Source organism: Notolepis coatsorum (genome assembly GCF_963971535.1).
Source record: "Notolepis coatsorum genome assembly, chromosome: 14".
NCBI lineage: Eukaryota > Metazoa > Chordata > Actinopteri > Aulopiformes > Paralepididae > Notolepis > Notolepis coatsorum.
This window is the reverse complement of record NC_140178.1, coordinates 45050393-45058837: the sequence shown is the minus strand read 5'-3', so window position 1 is coordinate 45058837 and position 8445 is coordinate 45050393.

Sequence of the window (8445 nt, the reverse complement as noted above, 5' to 3'; positions counted from 1 at the left end):
CACTGAAGGTTGGTTGGCCCTCTCTGGTGGAGCGGCGCAACAAACACTGGTATTTGTTAATTTTTAAGGCCCTTATTGGTAAGGTACCTCCTTATACTACATCATTATTGGAATGGAATTTTGGAACCTATGGAACCCGTTCTAATGACTGGCTGGTCCCAGTTAGCTATGATGCCCCTAGCTCATGGAATGAACTCCAACAGCTTAGATTCTCCCCACTGTTGAACTCCAACCTTTGTCAATCAAGTTGTACAGTACGTGTTTTAATTGATTGAAAATTGTATTAACAGATTGCAGAATGGGTACAATACAGTACGGCTCAATACACACAATTGTTAAGGGGATGCAGACCAGAGAAAGAGTTTAGTCTTGTTTACATCAGGGTCCCCCATTTTCATCATAACATTTATGACATACACGACATAGATATACAGTACTGTTACATCCAGACAGAATTTCTAAAAGAGAATATATACATTTGAGGGGGAAGAAACTGTACATTGGAGGGGGTTGGGTGGGGGGGGGTTTGGATGTTTACAGGGGCCACTTTCGAATTGCAGCCTCCCGTAGGTGCTCTTTGAGAGCGGTTTTGAAGGTGGGTAGGGATTCACATATTTTTTTACGGCTGTGGGTAGGGCGTTCCACATTGATGTGGCATAATTGCTAAACGTGTTTAGTCCCTTGTTTGAACCGAATCTGGGTTGAACATGATTTGTGGAACTCCCTCTGGTGTTGTGGTTGTGGTATTCACTGACCTTTGCATTTACATTTACAAGGCACCAAACTGCTCAACACTTTGGCATGCTGTCCAGAAGGAGCTGGGTCCGGGATCAAACCGGGAGCCTTCAGATTACCAGATGATTGCTCAGAGCCACTGTTGTCCCCCCTAGAGGTCACTGTTTGACTGCATTACAGATTCTACCTTTACTATGAACTGATTAAGATGACTATCTGCTACTTGTCCTCAGGAGGGCATCCTCTTGTGTCATGAGCTTGCTTTGTGTCCCTACTGACATAGGTCTTTCCATAAGCATCTGGCCAATGTAGCCCTGCAGATTGATATGTTTTAACTAGGTTAAATTTCAGTGTGAAATGAGCTCTCTAACTGAACAATTCTTCTTGACAGTAGCTTTGTTTTTCAATTTTTTCAAAAAAATATATTTTCAGAGCAGCTTCCCCTACAATGAGAAATCAGAATACTATTGCTTTAAATGTGCTATACATAACATTGTATGAGAGTAATCTTTTTTTTATTTATTTTTTTAGAAAGGTGTGGAATAAAAGTATTTTAATGTATTAATAAATGTATCATTTAAAAAAATGTTGCGGGTCCAAAATGAATGTTGTTTATACTTCCCATTTCCCCACTTGCTAGCCCCTTTCGTGACTGTGATGCACGCCAACAAGGTTTGGCCGAGATACCTTGTTACTGTCTGGCGTGCATCACAGTCACGAAAGGGGCTACCCACTTGCAATACCTGATTGGATAATGATTGGATAATGACATGCTGGCGCCTGGCGCTCTAGTGCGACATCTTGATTGATTGATTGATTGATTGATTGATTGATTGATTGATTGAAAACTTTATTAACAGATTGCAGAATGGGTACAATACAGTACACCTCGCGTCTGAAGAATGTTATAGTACCTTTAATTCGAAAATATGGTAGCCTATAACCTTCTCCACCAGTGTTGACATTTCTGGCTTCCAAAATACGACCCAGTTCTTTAGGCACAAGGTGGTGGGAGTGCTCTTGAGGTGGGCGGTACGCGTGTAGCTTATTCCCAGCGGAAGAGTGCGTTGCGTGCTTCCGCGTTTTCTCTGATTGGCCATGACGCCCATGTGACCGCAGCAGCGCGAGAGAGCTGCAGCGCGGAAATAGGCTGTCTATTGCCTCGCGCTGCAGCGCGGAAATAGGCTGTCTATTGCCATTCTCTAAGACAAACTCTAACCTTAACCTGCTCCTTAACAGCGCCTAAACTTAACCCTTCTAACCTTAACCAACTCCGAAACAATGCCTAACCTTAATGTAGCAACCCTGGGAGAGTGATGGATGGACTCCTTTACTGGTGTTTCATGAATGTTTATTTCAATTCACAACGTAAGAGCTGAAGTGAAAAGACAGAGAAACACAAAGAAAAGATACTCAGATATATATACATTGTATACATTAGTGCCACATTCACATTGTTCAATCAGCTAACATAACACTTGACTCAAATGGCTTCCAATAACAGTGACATAGCCAATACATTTATGAATACAAATATAAAATAGACATCCCAGTACCTTGTCCTCTCTCTCTCCAACAGGGGCTTAACCATAACCCACATGAAAGTCTTCTTTTCCAAATCTACAATCAAACAAAAGCTCTTAAAATGCTGGTACACTGGACCTTATTAAATGTGTGGACAAGCTAGCAATTTTGCAATGACCAAGTTAGCTAGAAAACAACGTATTTTCACAGTAGCAGGAATAACTTTAAGTTGTCAAAACACAAACAAAAGTGAATTCAAACCAACATTAAAACCATAGAAAGTGCACAGCAGTTACCTTGTAGACCATTTCCATATAACAAAAGAATAAAGAAGATATTCACGGAGAACTCTATTTCCTTGTAACGTTCATTTGGACCGTCAAGCAGAGCTCATGCTCGCGGTATCAGCTTCCGGTTAGCTACTTCCGGTTTGGCGGTGCTTCAAAATAAAGGTTCCCTATCACACAACAAACTGAATGACGCTACCTGGAGGGTCGTTTACACTCCCACCAATCAGGAGTGGTTTATATTACACTGTAAATCCGACTGATTCCATAATAAGGAATAACCTAGTTGGCCTGTAACCCCAGGTAGGGAGGCTTAGGGGGTGCTACCACTTGCCCAAAGTGGACCCCCAGACCAGTGGATGGAAGGAGTCATCTTACTTCTCCATTCTAGTTCATTACGGACTAGCCACTGCCGCTAATTCTATATGATCTCTGATTATTCGAGAGGTTAGTGAGTTAGATTTATTCTTGTGGACGCGTCTCTGAATGCGTGCGATAGCTCGAGTAGCGAGTGACCAAGAAGAAAACGTAGACAAGTGATCAACTAATAGTGCTTTGCTCCTTGGTCATTGTGCTAAGTGCAAAACACTTCTGACTTCCCTCATGTATCCCAAGACTACTTTCGAATCAGTCCAGAAGAACTCCTCAGCACCAGGAGAGCCAAATTCCTCTTTGAGCAGAACCGGTGCCACAAACCCGAGGGGGGTCGTACAGGGAGGCTACTGTTGACAGGATGCCGCGGCGTGTAGGAGGCTGTTCTTTAAGGTTGACGTTGAGACAGAAGTTGTCAGACTCTGTGTCCCATTGAATCCCGAGAGCTCTTTCAAGTGGCAGCTCATCAAAGGTGAGGCGCATGCACTTTACGTTGGTTGCTCGTTCAGAGAGCAGGATACTCTCGAGGACATCTCTGTTGTTTGACACAAACTTATGTAGACGGAGGCCACCTGTGGCACAGGGTTTGCGTGCTTCTTTGGCTAACTGAATTGCACTCGTGTTTTCAACACTTGTGACCCCGTCGTCCACGTAAAAGTCTCTCATGACGAATCGTGATCTGTGCGGGTAGGTGTGTGCCTTCTCCTTAGCTAAGTGCTTTAGTTCGTAGTTGGCACACCCTGGCGAGGAGGCCGCACCGAACAGATGCACCTTCATGCGGAACTCCCTGGGCGGTGAGTTCAGGTCTCCTTGCTTCCACCAGAGAAAGCGCAAGTAGTCTCGATCAGCTTCCTGAACGTGACATTTTTCAACGTCGCACATCAGAGCAACTGGGTGCTGGCGAAAGCGGATGAGCACTCCACTCAAGTTGTTCAACATGTCGGGCCCAGAAAGGAGGTGGTCATTGAGGCTTGTTCCTTTGTAACTTGCTGAGCAGTCAAACACAATGTGAAGTTTGTCGGGTTTCCTTGCGTGAACGACGCCGTGATGGGGAATGTACCACCTTTCGCCTTCTCTCCCACCATCTTCGACTGGTTCTGCGCCCCCCTTTCCAATAACCTCTTCCATGAACTTGACGTATTTCTTCTTGTACCCTTCGTCGCGCTGCAGTTTCCTTTTAAGGTGAATCAGGGCTGAGTTCTTATTGTTGGGGAGTCTGTTTTTGAAGGGCAGGGGCATTTCGTAATGGCCTTGTTTGGGTTTCCGTATTCCTTCATCCATCCCTTTCAGAAACGTGATGTCATCTTGAGACACTGGTTTTCCGTCTTCACTGCCGTCCTTAAAGTCTGACTCTAGAATGCGGATAACATCGGCCGGTGTGGCCGGGGGTAGCTCTTTAACTGTGGTTCTGTGGCACATGCGACTGGTGCTCAACGAATCCTGGCTTTGAGCTGAGGGCCCCACGATACTCCACCCTAGATCTGTCCGTACAGCGTATGGTTCCTCATCTGCTCCGAGGATGACTTGCCTTGGAGCCATGGCTCTCGAGCAATTATAACCTATGAGAAGACCCACTTCGCAGTCTTTTAGTGTTTGAATTTCGTCTGCTATTCCTGCTAGATGACTCCATTTCTTAGCCGTCTTACAAGTGGGGATGTGTGCACGGTTTACGGGTATGCAGTCCTTAGTGTAGGCCACTGGAAGATCGACTTGAGTGGCAGAGCTATATCCTCTTACACGAAGGCCGCAGACTCTCTCACTTGTGAGAATTGTGTCCTTTCCGCTCATGGTTGTCAGCTTCAGTTTAACTGGATGCTTGTCTGCATTAAGACCGTCACTCACCTCTTGGTCGATAAATGTAGTATCGCTTTGAGTGTCGAGAAGAGCGTAGACAAGTCTCTCCATAGTTGGGTTACTTTTGGAGGAAACCCATACTGGTAGAATCATTGAAGTGCTGGATGAGCCTCCAACTGCTACACTGAGGGATCTTGCCTCAGGGTCTTGATCTGATTCTGTATCAGGTGCAGGCCTTTCTTCTCTTTGATAGTTGTTATCATGGAGGGCTGTAGGATGTTTTCTCTTGCAGGTGTCACATGAGTGACGATGGCGACAGTCTTTCGCATTGTGTCCTGGCTTTAGACATCCATAGCATAGTCTCTTCTCCTTTATGAAGTTGCGTCGCTCATCCAGTGACATCTCTGTGAATCTTTCACATGCATGGAGCTGGTGTCCGTCATCTTCACACTGAATGCATGGAGCCATAGTCCTAAACTTCCGGTTCTCATTGTCAGTGTCTGCTTGAGTGGCAAGAACGCTGGCGTGGTTTCGCTTAGAGTCTCTGACATTTCCTTTATCGGCACTAGTGGCTGATGAGTGTAGAGCTTGGAAAGACGTGATTGGATTGCAGGCAATCTCCGCTTCAGTTGACATGAATTTTGTGAAGTCCTCGAAAGTTGGAAATTCTTGACGTTCATTCAAGCGTTTTGTGACTTGACGGTTCCACTGAGCGGCTGCCCAGTCTGGCAGTTTGTAAATAAGCTTTCGGTTCTCCTCACAGTCGTTGAGTATGTCAAGACCCTTGACATGAGGAATGGCATCCCGACAGGCATTGAGAAAATCAGAGAAACTCCTGAGTCCCTCTGCATCCTTAGGCTGAATCCTCGGCCAGTTGGATAGCTTCTCTCTGAATGATCTCTGAATGGCAAATGGCTGGCCAAAGCGATGATTCAGCTTATCCCAGGCGTCTTTGTAGGCTTCCTTGTCGTTACGATAGAACGTGCCATCTAGAGCCTGGCGTGCTGGGCCACCAACATACTTCTTCAAGTAGTAGAGTTTTTCAGCTGGGGTTATTGCTCTTTGGTCGATGAGTGAGGTAAACGTTGTCTTCCATTCGATGAACTGTATAGGATCACCATTGAAAACGAATGGCTCTGGTGCAGGAAGCCTACTCAAGGCTATGCTGTCATGGAAGACCTGTGCGAGAGCAGTGATGTCAGAATGAGAGGTTGGTGCAGCATGAGATGGAAAGAGTGTGGCAGCAGGTGCGTTCCTCATCTCTGCATTGCTTTCATTGATGTGTTCGGCAGCTTCATGTCTGATCTGATCGTCGTAGACCTTTAGTTTGGCTTGGGCTGCGAACACTTCCTTTTTGGCCTGCAGTCGCTCCAACTCACGCCGTTGTACCTCCAGAGCCTTTCGTTGTTGTTCCTCTAGTTCGCGTATAACTTCCCTTTGTTTTTCCTCTACTTGCATCATCTGATAGGTGGCTTCCTTTTCGGCTAGTTCAGCCGCTGCCTCCACACGCTTCGTTGTTATTATAGACGAGCCTTGTACAGACCTGCTGCTCTGAGTTAATGCAGAGACGTCAGAGGCAGCTCCATAGACCGACCTTGCGTAGTCATGGCGACGCAGTTCATGAAGTCGGCTCCTTTCCCGTTGGACATTGAAATCGTCTTCTGTACCTATGGTTCTATCATGAGCGATGTTGACTAATTCCCTGGTTACTGTCTCGCACGTATCCACTCGTCGTCTTATGTCATTGGGGGGCGCGGTGAGACCTCTGATTTCGACATACATCATACAAACGTCCGTCTTAGACATATTTAATTTGTCGATGAGAGTCCAGAGCTCCTCCTCTGACATGTATGTCTTCATCTCGTGTCTTGCCTTGCAAATGTCGCGCTTCCATTTTTCATACAGGTACAGCAGTCTTTTCTCCCTTTTGCATGCTTCTTCCTCTTGGTGCGCACGCATCCTTTCTGTTGGGCGCGGTGTACGGTGGGAGCGTCGGAGACCTTCAGTTAGGTCATCCTCTTCCTCAGGGATATCAGTGGGACCTTTTTCCTCTTCACTAGCTTCCTTCTGTGGGTTTTCAGACTCTTCCAACCCTAGGCCTACCTCTGTATGATGCTCTTCTCCTAAGCCTTTGACCTCATCTGGGGAGCTAGTTTCCTTATATAACCCTCCTTTCCCTTCTAAGGATGCCATGGTGAGCTAATTATTGCACCTTTCAACGTTAGAATAAAGTGAATGTGGTTGCGCCTTCATACAGAGCAGCATAGACATGGACGGAGAAATAGCACAGTATACACTTTGAATGGTAAATTAGGGCCAATAACCAGCATTGAATGTGTTATCTAGGGCATTTACATCAGAGTTCATGCCAAAGCAATGACTAGAATACACACAATAACAAAGGAAGCTCTACATGAAGTGTGCATTTTTAAAACAAAAAGGGTAATTAATTATCAGGTCTATAGTAAGGTAATGAAACGGTTCCTTCTCTTAACAACTCAAGTGAGGGTGAAGTTCAGTGCAGGGTCCGGGAGACGAATATCCGATGTTCCACTTCACCATAGAGTAAGCTCTTACTGTAGCAACCCTGGGAGAGTGATGGATGGACTCCTTTACTGGTGTTTCATGAATGTTTATTTCAATTCACAACGTAAGAGCTGAAGTGAAAAGACAGAGAAACACAAAGAAAAGATACTCAGATATATATACATTGTATACATTAGTGCCACATTCACATTGTTCAATCAGCTAACATAACACTTGACTCAAATGGCTTCCAATAACAGTGACATAGCCAATACATTTATGAATACAAATATAAAATAGACATCCCAGTACCTTGTCCTCTCTCTCTCCAACAGGGGCTTAACCATAACCCACATGAAAGTCTTCTTTTCCAAATCTACAATCAAACAAAAGCTCTTAAAATGCTGGACAAGCTAGCAATTTTGCAATGACCAAGTTAGCTAGAAAACAACGTATTTTCACAGTAGCAGGAATAACTTTAAGTTGTCAAAACACAAACAAAAGTGAATTAAAACCAACATTAAAACCATAGAAAGTGCACAGCAGTTACCTTGTAGACCATTTCCATATAACAAAAGAATAAAGAAGATATTCACGGAGAACTCTATTTCCTTGTAACGTTCATTTGGACCGTCAAGCAGAGCTCATGCTCGCGGTATCAGCTTCCGGTTAGCTACTTCCGGTTTGGCGGTGCTTCAAAATAAAGGTTCCCTATCACACAACAAACTGAATGACGCTACCTGGAGGGTCGTTTACACTTAACCTTAACCTTAACCATGCCTAACCTTAACCTTAACCATAACCAACTCCGAAAGAATATTGCCATTCTCTAAGACAAACTCTAACCTTAACCAGCTCCTTAACAGCGCCTAAACTTAACCCTTCTAACTAGGGATGTCCGATATTATCGGCCGATATCGGCAGTAAAATGTGATATCGGAAAATATCTGTATCGGTTTAAAAACAAAAAAAAACAATAACAATATTTGTTATATATATATCCAGTGAAATTATTAGTTACCTGAAATTATTCAGTTTTTTGGACGGGGAAACCCTGCATATATCGGTATCGGTTGATATCGGTATCGGAAATTAAGAGTTGGACAATATCGGAATATCGGTATCGGTAAAAAAGCCAATATCGAGCATCCCTACTTCTAACCTTAACCAACTCCGAAACAATGCCTAACCTTAACCATAACCAACT